At 36.7% G+C, this 17907-nt stretch overlaps 1 protein-coding gene across 8 annotated transcripts in view; it reads right to left on the bottom strand.

Annotated features, from left to right (window-relative positions):
• Positions 1-17907, bottom strand: part of STXBP4 (syntaxin binding protein 4) — a 76170-nt gene that overhangs the window by 20610 nt on the left and 37653 nt on the right. The window lies entirely within an intron of this gene.

Raw genomic sequence — 17907 nt, 5'->3', positions numbered from 1 at the left:
TCATGAATAGAACGTCAGCATCTGCTCTGTGCTCACACAGATCCCCTATATCACCTGTTTCATTCATCAATGATAATTACACATTTTTCACTAGGAATTTGATTAAAATGATGTCTTTTTTTTCACCCCTAAATGAAGAACAGGATGCAGATGGCAATCATAACCGATGCTCTGTATTTTTTTCTTAACCACAAAAGACTATGCTTTTCAAAAAAACTGAGTACATTTATCATCTATAAATGAAGCCCTGGAGATACCTCCAAAGCACTATTTGCCTCCTTGACTTTACACGCATTAGATGGCGTATCCTATCTACCTACTCTTTGCGTGCCTCAAAGTTCCACCTACATCTGTAGGGTTCTTAATGCCTTTATTTTCCACATTTTTAATCTTTCTCCACTAGTTTTCCACTGCTGTTCCCTTTACTCCTTTCCTTCACGGTTAGATTTGTACTTATATTTCTTGGTATTTCCCATGGTAGCCAGGCGGCTCTCATGTTTTGCATCGTCTATTTCCCTAGATATCGTCTTCACTTCCTTCAAGCTCACTTTCTCCATGAATCATTCATAAGTTGATCTACTTCCTAGTGCTCTATTTTTTCACACCCTCCAGGGTCAGATTTGTTGCCTGTCCTAGTACTTGCTTTGAAAGGCTGCAAAGCTCTCACCTGGAGTAAACAGGAGGTAAAGGAGCTCAAACAGTCAAAAATATAATCTGGAAGACACAGGATTTAGCCTAGATAAACTCTGGCAGTCTCAGGTTGCCTACATATTTATCATTTCTTCTGTGAATTGCTACAGTCTTTGATGAAACTTCATAAATAATATATCTTGGTTGCAGTTGTCTGCATATATCATCTTTGAAGAATTACAGATTTACAATATTTAAAAATAATTTCTTATCAGCAGAATATACAGGGCTTCTTGCCATTGAAGTATTTGTGATTATTTACCTTTTGCAAGGTAAAGAAGAGGTAAAACTGCAAATGTAATTACACATGCAAAAGAAATGGATACAGCCCAAAGCACCATTTGCCCAAATAGAATAAACAGTCTCCTGAGAGTGCATGTTAGCCAAAATACATTATAACCTACCATTATTTTGTTCTGAGTATATGCATTTAATTAGGGTTAATGCAAAAGAGATTTCTGTAATTCCGTGTGAAAACCAAAGAGAACAAACCACTTGCTGTTGTATGTCTACCAGTAAGTACCCTTGCAGCTGGTCACAGAGCAGCAAGGCAGTATCCCTGGGGACTGCCTGCTGCCTCAGCTGCAAGATGCCTGCTGTGATAACCACTATTGTAAAATTAACATTATATAAAGCAGAAAGGCACTGAAACCCTACGGCAAACAGAATTTTCCTGCTGCTTGATACACTGTGGATCTAATCGATCTTTATCACTTTCTTAGACTTGCAGGACAAAGAAAAAACACGACTTAGCTGGCTGCAGTAAGTAGAAAGATAAGCATCAGCCCTCACTAAAAACTTTCCTGAAGCAACAGACATTTAAGATTTTGCCTACTGTTTCCAAGACAGAATGCATGTGCCCTCCCTCAATAAAAGCTGCACATAGCATGATCAAAGTATATCCCTAAAGGAAGAAGGGGGGAAATACAGATATTAGGAAAAAGCCTCATTTTACTGGGCAGTTATCAAACCTAGAAGCCATGCAGTAATGTACTTGGATGTGGGTTTTTTTCCCCAATAAGTTAGTTAAAAAAACATTAAAGCAAAAGAAATGTGGAGATCAGCAGATGAAACTAATAAAAGCAGATATCATAGCATGAATATTCAGTTGACTCAAAATTGAGTTACTTCCCCAACATCTAAACACAGTCCAAATTTTTTTATTCTTCTTATTTTCTGATCAAAACATTCAAAAGAAATGAGAGATTTAGAGACTGTAGTAAGAATGGTTCAAAAATTTACTCTTCACAAGGATTCTATCTAGATTTGGTCTAAGTGGGACTATTTAGATGCTTCAAGATAAGTATGTTAAGTGCTTTATTTTGGCCTCAAGGCCAGACTTTAAAACCTTGTTTCCATTATAAGCAGTCACACAGACATTACTGATGCATTTGAAAAGAGAGCTTAGGGATAGCCACCTACCAGAGTTGGTAATCTCACCCTAAAAACTCTTTTGTGAAGCATAAACTTATTTCCAGTAGCATTCATAGCTTCATCATCCACCATCAAAAGGATGTCTGGCTACAGTTTGTCTCCTGTTGGGGCTAAACAATCTTGTGGCTGTATCATTAAACCGCCTCATCTGGAATTAATATGAAGTATCAAGCTAAAGGGATGTAATATCTATCTGGAATTCAAAGGCCACACAGTACAAGCCTTCAGTTTCACGATGAACACATTCTTTGACCAACAACAGAAACAAGGATGTCTTTTTTACATATCCTTTTACCTAGCTTGACTTTTCCAGTTATACATGTTTTTTTAAGACAGCATGAGCTAGCCCAGAACTGCCCTTTGTTTATTTCCTCATAGTTTATTTGTATTTAATAATAGACTCTCAAAAATGACGATGCTTTTTAAGAAACAGGAATTACCTACTAAAAGTATTTCTGATACACAAGATTTGCTAAAGGACATTATAAACAGTTTTCTCTGTCACTTGATAAAGGAGGTTTTGAATTCTGATCTTTTCAATATCCACCATCTACAGCTCTTATCAACATTTAAACCTGCCTCATGTGGCCTCACTGATAATGCAAAATTCATTAGCCAAGATCCCTCATGCCTTTGGCTCCTCTCTTTGAGCTTTCTGGGCAATGCAGAGGATGGAAAGCTGAAGATCTGACTTGCTGGTTCTGAGTTATCTGGTCTTGGATTCTGAGTGCTACTGGAATACGGGAATATCCCAGATGTGAGACTAGAGGTATCGTATGATGTGAGGCTGGCAGAGGAACTCCTCTGTGAGTTACACAATTTGACACAGCTAAAGCAAAAATTTGTAGAGAAATACACAGCCTTGTTTGTTGACTGTATTCAATGGGGTGCAGGCATAAAAAGGCCCTTCATTTTTTGAGGCTGTCCGTAACATATACTGTATTTTAATGCTTATTTGTGAATTAAGTATAAAACCTCAGATTCAAAAATCCAGCTTTCAGAAGTGACTATGTACTTCTGGCATTTGCTTGTGTGCCACTTTATTCTTTAGACCATTTTGAGTGCTCTTCCCACGAACAAATGTGTTTCATTTTATGAATAATACTCTGCTAAGGGGACATTCCTTTCTTTCACATATCAAATTCCATTTTAAAGCAATTGTGCTTTTCCTTTTGTTGTTGGCAATTTAATAAAACAAAGATGGAGTAAGTAGTTTTCAAGTAGAGACATCTGGGAAACACTAGCAACTGAAATTTATGCTAATTTAAGGTATGGTTGGCAGATTGGCTCGTCTCCCTTCAGTCTTGTTCCTAGAAACCATGCTTCAGGAAAAATATTTTTCTTACTTTGGATATTCAGGGCACGCTGAAAGATGACCTTGTGTTTTCCCATTTCCTATTAATCATAAAATACTGACCCATCTCTGTTGGCAAACTCAATCTCTTATTAAAACACTTATCTCAAGTTACAATTTAGAATGAGAGTTATAAAATCGTTCACTTCTTGTGCTGAAGGATTATATTGTCAACTTCAAGATATTTATGGTAATTTTGACATTACAAACTGTTACAAATGTTTTTCTTGTACTCTAATACTTGCCTGTGAATAACTTGGTACAGTTAATTAGAAACAGTAAGGATATAACAGAAATTGTAGTATGTGAACAACGACCAGTTAACTGACTAATTTAAGGAAATAAGAATGACCTCAATTAGTACATGTGACCAGACATTACTGCAGACATACTGCTTTCCTAGCTAACGCATACGGAAGTCCAAATCTAGAACAGACTCTGCCCAGCATGTGCACTTAATTTCTTCAGAAATAAGTGAGAGCTGTACTCATCCAGCAATGAGGTTGCTGCTACGGGTCTTCAAGGATGAAGACTTATCTTCCTGAAACATTATTTTTAAAATGTGCCTTTTCACAAGCTGAGTATTTGAGACACTGTGAAATGACATATTTTTCAAGTAGAGACTAATATTCTTGTTTCAAATAAAGTTTTAGGTAATGTAGGATTCAAGCAATTTGGAATGTTACTAAAATGAGAAGCAGTCTTAGCTGATGCTCATTTTTATTCATGCAGGTTACTAGTGAAAGTAAAAAATAAGCACAACGCACTTAAAGGCAATAAAAGAGTTTCTTCTGTTTACTTGATGGCAAATGTGTAGAACCAATTATACAGCAACAGCAGAAGTCACTGGAGCCTGCAGTACATACTTTACAGTAACATCACTATAGAATATTCTGACTTTTAAAGGGAGCGGGAAGAGTACAGCAAACTAAGGACTGAGCTGTCTGCGTCACCAAATAGAAACTGTTCTTCTAAAGTACACTTTTGTGGGAACAGGAAAGGTAAGTAAGCCACTAGCAGCTGACAAAAGACACCATCAGCTTTGGGGTTAAGTCCTCCTTTTAGCCCAGAGGTAAACCAGAAGATTCATGCCATTACCCACTGTCCCAGGCTGGAATCTGAGCATCTACACCAGCTACTGATGTGAAACTGGGAGCGACTCTTAGCATACAAAAAGCTGAAGGAGGACTGCATTCCTTGAAATACTGACATGAAAGGAATTCAACGTACTACTAATGATTACTATTTTTGTAACTTAATCACCTTCCAGAAAAAGTAATTATTCAGCAACTTACATTGAAAAAACCCAAGATTATTATTTCAATATGCTTATAATACAATCAATATGTATCACATCTACCTTACGCTGTCTTTTCACAGAACACACATTTGATAGTCAGAAGTTCAACAAGCAATTTTGAGGTGGCCAAGATACTATTAAGCAGAATGTCCCTCAACATTATAGCTATTGTAGTCATGGATATGATAGGTTTGTTTAGTCCTTAGGTCAGGAGAGCATATGCCCTCGAAGGTAAGGGATAATGAAAGCACAGAGGAATTTAACACTAGCTCATTCCGAACAAACACTGGATTTTGCATGATCTACTGGCTTTTATTATTTGCTTTTTTAAAACGCATTTAATATACTGATTATCTGGCCATTATTTTTGTATTATTCTCCTACACGGCTTCTTACTTAAATGCTACTGGCTGCCCAGTGAAAACACGTAAGAATGTAGTGACCACCCCCCATATTTCTGTTTATTGTGGTTGAAGAATCTGTGGATAGGGCAGAGGCAATACAGAAAATTAGAAAACTGCAGAATGCAGAAATCTACCTCCTTCAGAGAGAAGGCTGCAAAGAAGAAAACCAAAAAAACCAACCAGTGCTACTTATCCCCTGGTGGCTCCCATCTGCTTTAGTTTGCCAACTCAAAGATGTTTCATTTTATGTTAATGTTAAAGGCTGCAGTAACAGAGTCTCAATCAGTGACACAGCAAGAGAAATACAATACCCTAGAACCATGCAAGTAGTAGTGCTCCCTGATAAGGTCTCAAAAATGGTAAGCATGTTTCCCATTACATTTTTTTCAGTTTCACCCAGCTTTAAAAAAATATTTATTTCTATGAATTAATTGCAGGGTTTTTTCTATGCTCATCCAGTATTGACTATTAACATGATGCTGTCTATTTGTGATTTGTCAAGAACACATTATTATTTCCAGAACACATTATTATGACTGAATACACTACAATTTACAAATTAATTTTTGAGGCATATTTGCATAATTTAATTTGAAATTAGTTTTTTTTTATACCTAGGAATCACAAAGTGCTGAAGAGAAGACAGACAACATTATTATAGAATTAGGGAACTGGTCCATAACTGGGGAATGCCACGTAGGCTAAAAAAATAAGTTAAATTCATAGAAGTACCCTCTTGAGAACATTCTTGTTCTGAATTGGTACAATCCACTTTCAACTGATTAAAAAGAATCTGGAATAACACATTTTTATTCCAGAAATACAAGCCTCTGCACATGGGGCATTCACCACCAGGACTAACTAGGCAAATCGAAATAGCCTGGAATATTTCACTCTATGTCCCAGCAATAAATCGGTTCTTTTTTTCCTCAGTTTCCCTACTCTCTTGCTCCCACAATTACTCTGTCCTGGAATTCATCCATCTTCTTTCCTTACTCTATCAACTTCTCTTGTCACCATCTATTGTGCTATCCACCCACTTCCATCACTGTCATCTCACATTGCTCACTGACGCATGTGATCGTTAAATATAAGTTTAATTAGAAAGCATTCATTGGTAACAAATTATAATGACTGTCTAAAATTAGAGTTGAGCAGAAATTGTCTGAGATCTAAAAAGCAATAGTATTACATGATATGCCTTTCCTGCTAAGTAATATCTTACTTTTTTGCACTGATGATGAAATTAAACTGTGCAGGGGGCTGGCATGAACCACCTACAATTGAGAGACACAGAACTACTCTCTGCTGAGCTCACTTAAGAATAAGTACAGACCAAAGTCGTATTTTTTCCTTTTGAATCAAGAATTGTAAAAATACATTAACACAAGATATCCTTTTAGCCCGTTAAAAAAAACATTGCAGCTGAAGAAAGGTTTTGTGTACAGAAAGACATGACTTTAAAGCCAGCATATTCTGAAAAGAATGTCAAAAGTTCTTAGAAGTTAGGAAATCTTTCCTTTTTCTGTTATAAATCCCAAGTGAAGAAAAATGCACCCTGTGCCTAAATTAGCATACTTTATTCTACCTTAACTGTAAAGGAATCAAACGTAATACCCGTAGCAATCACTAGTGCAAGGCAAAATCTCCATCCTTAACTCCCAGTTAACAATGCATATGCTTTACAGGACAAGGTAAGAGATCTAGTACGAGACTTAGGCACATTTTGTACCTCATTTAGGTCTCCTTCATAAGCACCAAGCGATTATGTTTTCCTCTTGCAAACTCTCCTTAAAATATACTTTTCAAAAGCTTCCTATATCATTCTTGGCAATCAACTTTCTCTGTACTTCTTCCCATTTAAATTCTCACACTTGCGCACCATATATGTCTAAGTAACTCTGCTAGCCCTCAGCTTCTCACTCCTACCTACTGCAAAAAAGTGAAAAAATGTGACAACTGAGGGAACTGACAGAAAAGCACACCAACCCTCTTAAGGCTGATCGCTTTAGCATACTCTGACATTCGAAACAGAGGTCTGATCATCCCCCTGCCCCTGCCAGCTCTCCCAGGATGCTCACAGTTGTGGAGCCGCAGAAAATTAACTCAGCATTAACTGCACAAAAGTACGCACAAGTCCTTTGGTTCAGCTCCATACGGTTATGGCTGGTTTAGTTTTTGGTACCTGAAATAACGAGCCAGTTGCTGCCTGGCTGGTGTGCACAGGTACCCGCAGGGAGACGTTGGGTTGCCCACTGCTCCCGATAACTGGCCAGCTACATCTGAAATGCGCTTGCAGCTCAGGAGAGGGATGTCAGCCTTGAGTTCGAGGCACTGATCTGGAACTGAGAGGGACCTCAAGGTTCAATTCCTGTCCCACCTGTACATTTCCTCTGGCTTTAAGCAATGTGAATCTCCTTTCTACAAAATTCAGAAGATTTTTTTAATTCTCCCCTTATGCCAAAGCATCATACTATAATTAAAGATTAACATACCAAAATTCTAAGCATTATGTCAACAGAAATTAATAGAGGGACCATTTAGGAAGTATTTACCATCCAGTAAAATCATTGATGCTGGAGAGTTTTGACTTCAGTCTCCATAGTTACCAAGAGGAAGTACAAGTACAACTTGTATGGGAAGAGGCACAAAGTCAATTAATTTTTTCATACTGGGGTCACAGTATGAACTAAACGAGTCCCTAAGACTTCTGAAGGTCTGCTCTTTCATGAAGTCTTCCTTCAGAGATGCTGGAAATTAACCTAATGAGACTGCACTAATCTTGTTAGCTCATCTGCATTTTAAGGTATAATAATATCACTTACTTGTTTTTCATTATTAAAATGTTTTGATTTGAAAGTCAGTACAGACAGTGCCTATTCAAAAGCTGACTCATTTCTTCTCATTAAAGGTAAGTGAATGGAGAGAGAATAAATTGCTTTTCTAGCAGCAGCAACAGAGCTCTGAAATCTAGGTCACATTGAAGAACTGTCTTTAAAGATTGAATTGTCTTTTTCCTTGCTGTGAAACATTGGGAATAACATAACTATGTTCAATCACCAATAAATTAGCTAGCAACTTGTTCATAAATGACACTTTAAATGTATTTTTTTAATTCGATCAGACTATAAAATATTCCATCCTTAATAGCGTTCACCTTTTATCTAGCTTCTCTGCTTCGACATAATTACTGTAACATTCTGATTCTCGGACAGGAAATTAACAAGTGGGGTCTAATTGCTAGGTCCTGTAACAATACCCACTAGTAAGACCAGTCAGGTGAAAACAATGTCATTCCTCACTCGCATTCAACAAAACATGGTTTTAGTCCAAGTAAGGAGGATAAATCAGAAAAATATGTAAGTTCAGGGATAAATCAGGATTGAAAGCCCACTTGTAAACGGACATTTCTTTGAAATGTCATTGAAAGACGGGATTAGACTTTTGTTAAGAGCTTGACTAACTCGATCAAATGTTTGAAATAAATAGCGTGCAATTCAGTAAAGACAAAAGCAAAGCCCTACCCTAGGTGCGAATAATCAGTTGCACAACAGCAAGTGGTTTGGGTTCAGCCTACAAATGCTTCAAAAGCCTTCAAAAAGGCTCTGGAAATACAGGAAAGCCCAAACTTCATATGAATCAATAACCTCAGGCTATCAGGGAAAGGGAACACTATTTGGGGACGTAAGAGCTGCTGTGCTATATATTAAAGCAAACACACTTACTATTCCATTTTTGTCTTCTACAGGAAAGTTCCAACTACAGAACTCAACACAATTTTGATGAATTGGAGAGAATTCAGAGAAATAAAAGGGTGAAGAAAAGGCTAGAAGACATGCTATGTAAAGGAAAAAATGATCAAACTGGTATTAGTTCATTTTGGGGAACAGACAACAGAATGGAGACATGATATAGTCTTCAAATATGTTCAAAGCTGCCACAAAGGAAAGTAGCAGAGTATTTTCAATAAATATAGGAAGACACGCAGTAATGGGCTTAAACTGCAATGAGAACGATTTAGGCCAAAGGAAAAGCTTTCTAATGCCAAAGATAATTAAGGATGGGCACAGTTAGCCCACAAAAAATGTAGAGTATGCTTGACAAATACCTGTTTGGATTAATGCAGATATAACTCATGGTGCTGGAGGCAGGTGGATGCACTGCTTAACTGCTGGAGGTCCTTTCTAGCTGCGTCTTTTCTGATTCTTTGGTGGTAAAATACTATGTGGATGCTAGTTTTCTAAACTTTTGTACAATTTACATTACATGCAGAGATCTCTTCTGCTTCCCATCTGCAAGGCATTTTTATGTCTTGTGCTCATAGGAGTAATGCATTTTAATTATATTATGCACCAAACTACTCTTTGCTTGTCTCCTCCTTTGTATTTATTGTAAAACCAAACCAACCCTGACCAAGGAAATGGGCTTTACAGTATGTTTTTTCAAGCTTGTCAGACAGCACCTGAACTCACACCCCAATAATAATACTAAAACCAAACCAGACAACCGCCACCAAAAAGACAGCCAAAGGTGAAACCGTGGAAGATTTTTGCTGTCTATCCACTACTTTTCTAACAAACTATTCAACCTTCATTTGGCTTCACTGGCCTTATTTATATAACATTATAGGCACTGATTTTCAGTGCAGGTATGCCCTTCAATACTGCTGATTCAGCAGTGGTGATGCTACAGCTCCGTGGTCTCACATGTTTAAATCAGAGATCACTACCCATCCTCAAAAATTCTCATGATTATCATAATGAATCCTGTAATGAGAAAGAATGTAAAAGGATTAAGGTTCTGTAGACAAGCTGTAAATCAGGTGTAAGAGTTTTGTGGTTCAGTGGCTGTTGACAAACTACAGCTTGGAAACCACAGCTATAGATCCAAATTGCTTTGAAATATGTGGATAACCATGCATAAAAAATTTAATTTGGATCAAGCAGACAGAACTGAAATACAGCATCAAGTAGTATCAAAATATAAAAAAAGGCAATAAACCAAAATCAGTAAAACTTTTGCAGGAAACTTTAATGGAGGCTATGGCTGTCTGTTCTTAACTCTGTACTTTCTCATTAGTCATTCTCCTTTTCTGATGAAGATTTTAAGAGGGTAAGACAGCGTAAGGGTGCTACTTGACACTGTTCCACAGGCAAAGCACCAATTGACATTTTTGTTCAGTGAAAATGCACTGAATAAACATACAAAGTAACGACAAACCAAAACCAAACGATTTTTTTTATAACTAATGAACTTGTCAGTTATCTAAGAACTCAGAAGAATATTATCTATATTGTAATAGATTCTAGTAATATAGGTTACCATCCAAGGAGGAAAAAAAGCTGCTTTCAGGATTTCCTATCAATATGACACCTAGTGAGAAAAATAATTATTAAATTTAGGAGACTTCTGTTAAATCCTTGCTTTTTTTTTTTTTTTCTTTTTTCTTTTCTATGAATGAGTGAGTCAGCTGCTTCATGGCTTGAATTCCTTTTAAAATGGGGATTATAATTTTAATCAGGGTGTATAAATTATGTAAATAAAGCAGGTCATATTAGATTTACAGACTAAAGAATGGACTTGTCTCACAGGTCTAGTGCTCCATTTTTAATTTCCATGCCCACTCATTTTAACTTAATTTATATTGGAAATATTTTAAATATTATACACTATTACATTTCTGAAGTGGATGTAATGAAATATTTTCAAATTCTTGGACAGATCTCCTTTTTGGAATTACAGCTCTTCATTTGTATCTACCATGCAGGCAACATCAGAAATTTAAATGATTTGCAGAAAATTCAGTCTTGCTGCAAGTAAACAGCTATGTAGAATAAGGTTTTAAATTCTTGACTGTGTCCTTGTAAAACTGTATTAAATATGCTTGGATTTTTTTCGGAGGATTAGAGAAATATTTTTCCTGTTATGCAACTTTGAATTTTAATTTTTCTGAAAGTACGTAAGTTGTTCAACTTTGGGTTTCTTATTGTGATCTGATCTGCGGTGTGTCTAAAGAGCTGCTGATAAGCCAGCAGTTTTTTAATGAAACATTCTCATTTTCAGAATGAGGCAAAAATTCAATGATGTCCATATTACAGGGCAAAAGGGATCCACTTCTCATCTCATGTGTATTATGTATTGAAACAATTAAAATTAAGTCAAGGGTTATTCTCAGTTTACATCATTGAAGATATGAAAGGAAAATTACTACGTTCTATTTAAATTCCCAAATTATATTCCTGTGTGCACTAGCAAAGTTTTCAGATCAGTAAAGAAATGTGGCTACTCCGCAAATTAATTAAAATAACACATTAAAATTTCTTGCTACCTTAAGTTTAATTTTTGGACAAACTATCTGTTTGCATCATAGCCACTGTTTCTGCATAGCGTCACTCACTCACAGTGCACGGCTGACAGCAGGGACCTACAATCCAGAGCACACGTTGGACTGGAAGATAACTGATCCTAGTTCCTATAAAGGTTTCTGTTGAGCAGAGCTGGAAACCAGAAGACCACTGCCCCACAGAGACTACATCAAGTGATGCACTGAGCATTAAGCCTCTGTCTTGCTTTATCTTGTCTTGCTCTATGTTGTCTTTACAAGATGAGACTGAGAAAACAAGTAACTCAATAAATTCCGAATTCAAGACAAACTGGGAGATGCTTCAGCTACACAAGGAAGAGGCTTTGGGTCTCATGTTGCCTTCAGAACTCGGCGGAGGCCAGGGAGACACGTTACAGGCACACCTAACTCCTGCTCTTGTCTAAGGGAAAATGGATTTTAGAACATCGTTCTTCAGAAGTTGAAAACATTTGGTATAATGTCATGATGCTACGTGAGGAACACAGTGGCAACATTCTGTGGCAAAAGACAGCGGTCCCTATGAGCTCAAAATTCAAAATTCAGCATGACTCTGCAAGTAGGAGCCACTGATGACCAGGTCATATTCCAAAATTATCAATGTGATTCTGGGATTTATCTTTTTTCTTAAAATGTCAACCCAGAAAAGATTCAACAGTAAAAAGCTCATTTAATAAGTTATTGTTATCACTTCTACAAAAATGAAATTACCCTCACATTAATTATTTTTGTTTTGAGAGAAAAAAAAAATCTTCAACCTTCAGGGACTAGCAGGACTGAAATCTTCCACACAATAAAACAGCTGATAAATTACCTTTTGGGAAAACCCACCTCTTTTGCTGTTGTTGAAAGTTTCAAACAAACAATACATTTTAATTTCACCAAATTAATATTCTCTAATGGAAGTACTGTCTCAGAAAAATGTTTAACTGACAAACATAACCTCTTAAAAGCATACAGCACTGATTTTACGTTTTAATTCTTTTGCTAGTCATAAACTATTAAAAAGAGGAGCTGTACAGATGTGTTCAGGATATACATTGTATAATTTAATAGGTCTTTTCTATTTCGGATTTCAGTAATTCACTGAAATATTTATGGCCTTGCCAGAACAATGAATGCACAGAGTTATCTCTTTAATTGTTATTATGCTGCTCCTTCCCAAGCAGCAATTCCAGCAAGGAGGAAAAGGTATGGTTCTATTTTATTAGCTGAAAGAATATTAAAGGTATGCTATACTCGCAATGCAGAACTGTCCCCACAAAGATCATCTTGCAGGAAGTAATCTTCTCTTTCTGATACTAAAAATATAAAAAGACGTAGCAGCATGACTTTCAGCAAATGCTAGCAGTGAGACAGTATTCTTGGGGGTCAACAGATGACTCTTAATTTTGGTATTCAGCCTCTGAAAATGCATCTTTAACACCACTAGCCTAAGTAACAAAAGTCAAGCTAGCCAGGGTATGCCTGCCCATGTGTTAGTTACATCTGGATTTTGATGTACAGACATAAACCGAAAAGGGAGCGAGGAGGGGAACTGCCCACGCTTATATGACAGGATCTTCAGAACTCTCCTCGTGTACTAAAGCTGATGACCTGTACAAAATTATAGCAACGTTGTATCTTTAATTTCAAGAATGAAACAGTAATAATGTATATGGCAGTCACTCTGTTGTAATAAACAAACACACCAGGCTGCAACAAAGAAATAAAAGAAATAGAATTACTTAATAACATTAGCTCTTCTCACAATAGCAAAATCGCTATTTGCTAAGACTTCCTACTCTACCTTAGATCTCTGTTCCACCCACATGTCAAAAGAACGGGAAGAGACACCTAACACTTTGCTGAATATGGAATGGTTTTGGCAATTGACCATAGTACAGTTTAAAAAACCCTAAACCTGAGAAATGGATAGATTCCGTATTTCAGCTTTTAATGCCTGAGATGTAAAACTTTGTCCATGGTCTAAAAATCAAAAGCAACTTAACCATCACGAGAACAAGCACTAACGGACGCTGACCACCAGCAGTTTCCATTGCCTTCTTTTTATAGACAGCATGCAAGGAGAATGAATACAAAAACTAGGCAACTAATATGCTGCCTGTAGGATCTTCAAAATCAAATGGAAACTACTGTGACTAACAAGATCAGTATCAGTAAAACAAGTAGGATTTATGGAAGCTACATTCATTTGGTGATCATTTTATTGAACTTCAGCATGATTGCCATGTGTCAGATCCCGGGCTGACAACAGATTGGGAAAAAAATAGTTCAAGATGCACTGCTTGAGTTCCTGCTGAGTGGAGAAGCAGGCTTCATAGCACTTAATGGATACTGATGACTGGGATTATACCAACAAGAGCAGGACTGTATTTTTGGATAGAAATTTCAGAGGCAGAGTGAGAAAATTAGTAGTAAAAATACTTGAAAGTTGCATTATGCTAGTGCACTTTTCAAAATGCCGATTGCCTGCTATTTTACGAAGAGATAAGTATGTTCCAGGGTTAATCAGATTTTGGCCATTACCAGTACCAAGTATATTTCTTTTCTAATTTTGTGACAGAAAAGAAGAAAATGCTTTCTCAATTCTTTTTAGCATGATTTGCACCATATGGTCTACTAAGTGCAGCCAGCAACTACTTTTAAATGCTGCAGTTCTTTCAGCAAGGCATTATTATCCTTTGTATGATGAAAGTAATTTTATGTCTTCAGGAGATGCTTCTATTCTACAAAGCAGAAAGGCCTCTCAAGACTTGGTTTCTAAAAATAGCTTACAGTCTTTCAAGAAGATAAAGGATGAATATTCCAAGGGATGAGCTTGATTACTCCGTTTATTACTTTCTTATTTGCGCTTCTGAATCTTGAGGATCCTGTAGTAGTAAGTGCTGGAAAATCAGGGGGTTCTTATTTGTTCGGTTTTTGTTTTTTTTTTTTTTTTTTTTTTTTTTTAAACAGAGTCCTCACTTGAAGAATCCCCTAACTGACTTCACATTGCTGTCATTCAACCTACAAAGCTGAAAACCGATCTGCAGCATTATCACAAGGCAATATGTACTTGGAGATTTTCAGGAATACACTGAACTTCTTTAAACCCTCAAGCAAAATGTCATGCTGTTTTGGAGGAAGAGGATCATTTGTGTGGCTAATTCTTAAATATGTCATTTTGACCTGGTTGTCAAGGATGATCTTTAACAAGGGAAGCAGTTTTCTTTTGAAGAACACTCCACAAACTTGTCCTTGCACCTAGACTGTTACACATGCATTGTAAGTGAATCAAAAAGGTATTTTGGTTAGGGCTATTTACTTCATGTAGTACAAAATGAAGCAAATAATGAAAGAGAAGTTCCATTTACATGATGAAATATATCGTGATGGTTGCCCACCTACACATTTTAATCCATTTAGCAATCTCAAAAATATTAACACCCATTCCCTAAGAGTTCATTAATAAACTATTATGTGGTGGATCTTTCTGGAAAAAAGGAAAACCTTCAATTGGCAATGCAATGCCTATTATACTTTTTTCTTTGATGTATGATAGTTATGAAATGCTATGTATGTAAGAGCCCCCTTTTTATGACAGCTCATCTGCAAGAAAACAGATGATCACATGGGAAACATTTTGTGAGAATCTGGCATAGAGGACTGCAGACAGACTGCTATTAAACAGTTACCCTGCCTTAACTACTGAGAGAGAGAGAGAGAGAAAGCGAGCAAGGTTTAAAGCTTTAATCTCACACACAAGCTCGTCAGAGCCCAAATCTATCTGTAATACTCTACAAATCAGAATGAACTCAGAAGGATGACGTTCAATCTTTAAATCCTTCTCTGCAGAGCTATTTTTAACTCTCAGGTTCACAAAATGGATCCCTGCTGTGGCTCCAGAGCTTTCTAACATGCACCCTACCTATTACATTTGACACAACCACATGTTAGAATTCAGTTGCCTTTAGAACCAAAAGTTTTTCTTGCACAATTTCCTATGTAGTGTGATAGAAACAACTCAATGCGACAGGACTCTACCACTGTCACTGGTGGAAAACCAATTATCTCCTCTCCTGGCCACTGTTATTCTTTTCATTTCCACCAGTAACTTTAACTCTAATATTCTGGACACTTCTGAACAACTTTTTTAACCCTCTTATTTTGCTTTCTTCCCCATAGAGTAACATAATAAGCAAGTGTTGCACATATGATGTCAAATAAGACCTTTTTTGTATCTTGAAACATTTTCTCAAAAAACATTTTTATTCAGTCCCTTTCTGAATCAATTCTCAAACAATTGATACTCAATCATCTCAATCATCTTTGATACAATCACTACTGTCAACCATAAGCCACCAGCTTTCCAAAAACTCCTGTAATGTATCAGGCCATTTCTGCTTTGATTTTGCAAATCAATCCATCTAAGCTGGATTAGAACTGACGTGTCTGTTCAACTATAGGTGAACACGACCAAAATATACCATCACATCGATGATCTGAACCTGGAACCGTACAATAAGGCACCACTGCTTCTTAGATTTCCTACTGCATGCAGTTTATTATGTCAACTGCTCATGAACTAGTGCAATTTCTACCGATGGGCACAGATTTCTGCTAATGACCTGAGGATGTACACGTATCTCCAAATGAAACTGCAGGCTACACTCACTCCCCACAGCAATAAAATCTTCATTAAGACACTCTGATACACGTTCCTGTACATTCAGCAGAATAACATGTTGTAAACATTCCGGTATGAAAATAGAACACTACAGTCAGGAAATTCTGTTAGTTTTACATGATTCTGGAAATCTTAATCTTGCTCATTTTGGCATTAATTTTCTGCCTTAAGTTTTCCAGAAAAAAAATGTAATCTGGAATAACTTTATATTCTGATTACAGTTTGATGAAGGGCTTCACTGAACTGACACTGAACCTGCACCGTCCTCGAGTGCTATGGATAATTTATTGTGCCAGTTCAAGTCCAGTTTTAAATAATAATGTCTATCTTTTTTGCTAATGAACTGATACACGATTTAAAAGCTCTGAAGGATTTGTTTCCTCAGGGTCATTTCCTGACTTCAAAACTCACATTTAAAAATCCTTGACAATAATGCTCTGCTCTTCTAAAAATCTGGACAAATCTCATTCTGATGCATCCTTTGCATCTTGGAAGTAGGATCTGTATCTGTGTGTTTCAGATACTGAGCTATTAAAACTTATATTCAAAAATCCTGTTGACTCAGACTGCATCACTACTGCTGCTTAAAGCCCATTAAGGTCAATGAAAATATTCCCACCAGTGAGATTCAGGTGATGTCTCCTAGACAAGGAAACTGAAGTCTCTAGAATCCCATGTGACGCTGACTTCTGACTATTTCCTCCTAACATTTAGATCAAAATGATCTTCAACTACGGAAAGCCCTGGGTATATTGTTTTTGGAAGAGATATGCATGCTATTAACAGAACCAAAACAACTTTTTAATATTACACTTCTATTTTTCCTTCCATGAGGTCTTTGTTAAGACAAAAGCCTGTCGATGAACCCAAAAGTTAAGAGGCTGTGCAAAAGGCAAGGGAAACAGAAGAACAGAACTAAAAAGAAAAACTGAATCCACTGAGAGATCTCCAAATGATCTGCCCTGTGGCATCAAATCGCTGCAGTCTTCAGTGCCATCCATCCACTGGCTTTACTGCCCTCTGTGATAGGTGACTAATTTCGCCTTGCAGCCTTGCACAGGACTTACCACTTGCCCAGTCAACCCTTCCAGAACAGAATGTATCGTGTACCTCTGAATTATTAGGTCTTTTCAGAAATGTCTACCACACCCAAGTTAGACTTCAGAACAAGAAAAAATTTCTTGACTTATTAAACCACCGTATTCTTATTAAAAGCTAGTAAAAGAATAGTTAATGAGGAACAAAACTTGCTTTTGGCTTCCAAGAAATTTTCGACTGACAATTAACAAAACACCACACATGCTATCAGAAATAACATGAAGAAATACCCAATGCATTTTCCCGGAAGGAAAATTACGGTCCAAAAATATTCTGTGATTTCATTATAATGCAAAACACTGTTTGTTACAAAGATTTATTTAATTTATTTTTTGTTCTTTGTTTATATATTTTCTCTAAAAGTCTCACTATTATTTATTCCACAATCTTCAGTGAATCTGAAAAATATACCCAATGTACTTAAATAAGGTCATTATTATTACACCCATTTGACACTGGTAAAATGCAGGCAATAAACTGCCCTGGGATATCTGCTTAAAGTTAAGGAGAAATGAATGCCCTTATTATTTTAAGGGCATTGATAGGGAAAACCACTTCTAACTCTAGACAATAGTTTTCCCTCATTCTGCATTCTGT

This window comes from Falco naumanni, chromosome 1 (genome assembly GCF_017639655.2).
Source record: "Falco naumanni isolate bFalNau1 chromosome 1, bFalNau1.pat, whole genome shotgun sequence".
Lineage (NCBI taxonomy): Eukaryota > Metazoa > Chordata > Aves > Falconiformes > Falconidae > Falco > Falco naumanni.
This window is presented reverse-complemented; position numbering and strand designations above follow the sequence as displayed.